This window comes from Rattus norvegicus, chromosome 2 (genome assembly GCF_021556685.1).
Source record: "Rattus norvegicus strain SHRSP/BbbUtx chromosome 2, alternate assembly SHRSP_T2T, whole genome shotgun sequence".
NCBI classification, from domain to species: Eukaryota; Metazoa; Chordata; class Mammalia; order Rodentia; family Muridae; genus Rattus; species Rattus norvegicus.
Window position 1 is genome coordinate 134312159 of NC_141535.1, and position 3299 is coordinate 134315457.

The 3299-nt window shown below is 42.7% G+C and overlaps 1 pseudogene; it reads right to left on the reverse strand.

Moving 5' to 3' along the window:
• Positions 1 to 1122: 1122 nt before the first annotated feature.
• Positions 1123 to 3032, reverse strand: Hspa8-ps8 (heat shock protein family A (Hsp70) member 8, pseudogene 8; annotated as a pseudogene).
• Between the last annotated feature and the right edge of the window lie 267 nt (positions 3033 to 3299).

Here is a 3299-nt window from a genome sequence, read left to right on the forward strand (position 1 = left end):
AAAAATAAAAACACGAGTTTTATGGCCAAATCATGTTATATACTTCATGAAAAGATCTAGTTGATAGTCTGTGTGTTCTAGCTGATTCCAAATCTGTCTTTTTAACTAGGCCATTGTGGCTTTTTAACGTCTATGTTCAACAACCTGTAACAGATTGCTGATAAAATGAAGTTGTATCTTTTTGTAGAGAGGTGTGGCATATTAAAACCCATGTTAGGTTTTATGTGTCTCTGGCCTATAGTTATAAACAAGCAATCAATGATGACAGCATACAGAACATTTGAACTTTTTAAATAATATGCAGACACATTGCAGGTCTGGTGCTGCAAGCTCTTTTATGTATGAAAGAAATCTCAGCAAAACTAAAAAGATCAAGTGATTCTGTTTCCTTTAGAAAGGAAAGAAAATTAGTTCATCATGTGAGTTGTATAAAAATAAAGTATCCTCACATATAGCTTTATTATAAGCAAAGCTTGTAGGCATCTGACTTTCACAGCTGTTAAATGCAGTATAACCAAACTTAACTATAGACGTTGCATTTTAACTAAAGAAATATTTCATGATCAATATGATATTGGTTTAACATTGTTCATTTCTTAATTATTTCTTTTAGATCAGAAGATATAAAGTGTTTTAAAGGTTTTATTTATTTGTTTGTTTGTTTTAGAGAGTAGTAAATGTGTCAATATGTGTGTGATATAAGTATGTGTGTGTGGTTTGTATGTGTGTAATATGTATATGTATGTATGTGGGTGCAATGTGCTGCACGCGCGCGCGCGCGCGCGCGCGCGCGCGTGTGTGTGTGTGTGTGTGTGTGTGTGTGTGTGTGTGTGTGATGTGTGGGTCACATGTCTAACCTGTGTCTCAGTGCCCCAGTATAGGCTAGAGGACAATTCTAATAGAATTATTTTCTCCTTCAACTTTTATATGAGTTTCTGGAGTAGAACTCATGTTGTACATGCAAACATGTACTGGCTAAACCATCTTCCAAATCTAGGTCTGTCTTTATATATTTAGGAAGAATATAGTTCCCTTGTTTTTGGTACAAATTAAAATAGTTTCATTGTTCCATATTACTTGTTTTGGGTCCCCGTGGAATAATGCTATACCCTCTACTTTGACTTAATCCACCTCTTCAATGGTGGGGCCTGAAGAAGCTCCTCCACCAGGGAAGCCACCAGGCATTCCTCCAGGTGTGCCACCAGCACTCTGGTACAGCTTGGTAATGATAGGGTTGCAGACCTTCTCCAGTTCTTTCTGCTGATTCTCAAATTCTTCCTTCTCTGCAGTCTGGTTCTTATCCAGCCAGCTGATGATTTCATTGCACTTGTTAAGAATCTTCTGTTTGTCTTCATCATTGATCTGGCCTTGAAGTTTCTCATCTTCAACGGTTGCTTTCATGTTGAAGGCATAGAATGCCAGTGAATTCTTGGAGGAAAGCTTATCTTCCTGCTTCTCATCCTCAGCTTTGTACTTCTCAGGTTCTTGGACCATGCGCTCACTATCCTCCTTACTCAAGTGGATCTTGTCATTGGGGATGGTGATCCTGTTCTCCTTTCCTGTGCTCTTATCTACGGCAGAAACATTGAGGATGCCATTGATATTAATGTCTAAAGTAACCAATCTGAGGAACCCCACGGGGTGCTGGAGGTATTCCTGTGAGCTCAAGCTTCCTAAGCAGGTTGTCCTTGGTCATGACCTTTTCATTTCATACACCTGGATGAGTACACCTGGCTGTTTGTCAGAGTAGATGGTGAAAGTCTGGGTCTGCCTGCTGGGAATGGTGGTATTGCACTTGATGAGGACAGTCATGACTCCACCGCAGTTTCAATCCCAAGGGAAGGAGGAGTGACATCCAAGAGCAGCAAATCCTGAACTTTCTCAGACTTGTCTCCAGATAGAATGGCTGCCTGGACAGCTGCACCATAAGCAACAGCTTCATCGGCGTTAATGTTCTTATTCAGTTCTTTCCCATTGAAGAAGTCTTGCAGAAGATTCTGGATCTTGGGGATTCTGGTAGAACCACACACCAGGACATTATCATGGATCTATTACTTGTCTAGTTTGGGCCTTCTCTACAGGGTCCAGTGTGCCATGGAACAGGTCAGCATTCATTTCCTCAAATCGAGCACAGGTAATAGAGGTGTAGAAGTCAATTTCCTCATAGAGAGAATCAATCTCAATACTGGTCTGGGTGCTGGAGGAGAGGGTGCGCTTGGCCTGGTCACAGGTAATGTGGAGACGCTGGACAGCTCTCTTGTTCTCACTGATGTCCTTCTTGTGCTTTCGCTTAAACTCAGCAATGAAATAGTTGACCATTCAGTAGTCAAAATCTTCTTCTCCACCCAAGTGGGTGTCTCCAGCTGTTGATTTGACTTCAAAAATCTATCCTTGATAGTGAGGATTAACACATCAAAAGTGCCGCCTCCCAAGTCAAAAACCAGCACATTCCTTTCAGCTCCGACCTTCTTATCTAAGCCATAGGCAATAGCGGCAGCAGTTGGCTAATCGATAACTCGAAGTACATTGAGGCCAGCAACAGTTCCAGCATCTTTTGTTGCCTGCCGCTGAGAGTCATTGAAGTAAGCTGGCACCGTGACCATGTCATTGGTAACAGTCTTTCCAAGGTAAGCTTCCCAATTTCCTTCATTTTTGTCAGAACCATTGAGGACACTTCCTCTGGGTAGAGACTTTTCGTCTCCCCTTTGTATTCGACTTGGACCTTGGGCCTGCCTGCATCATTCACCACCATGAAGGGCGAGTGCTTCATGTGAGACTGAACAACAGCATCATTGAACCTACGTCTCATCAGACGTTTGGCATCAAAAACTGTGTTGGTGGGGTTCATTGCAACTTGATTCTTGGCCGCATCTCCAATTAATCATTCCGTGTCCATGTGTGATACGGTCGTAGCTCGGTGTGATGCGGTTACCTTGGTCTTTGGCAATTATTTCCACCTTTCCATGCTGGAAGACACCCACACAGAAGTAGGTGGTGCCAAAATCAATGCCAACTGCAGGTCCCTTAGACATGGTTCCTTGTGTGTAGGCCCGGCTGTGCTGACGACGAGACCACACAGAGACCCGAGAGCTGGCTCCACGTTCAATGAGACCTTATAGTTTCTTAATACAATACTTACATGTATTTACACACACATACAGAGAGGAGAGAAAGAGAGAGAGAGAGAGAGAGAGAGAGAGAGAGAGAGAGAGAGCGAGACAGAGAGAGAGAGAGAGAGAGAGAGAGAGAGAGAGAGAGAGAGAGAGAGAGAGAGAGACGCAGGCATGGAAACTTACTAT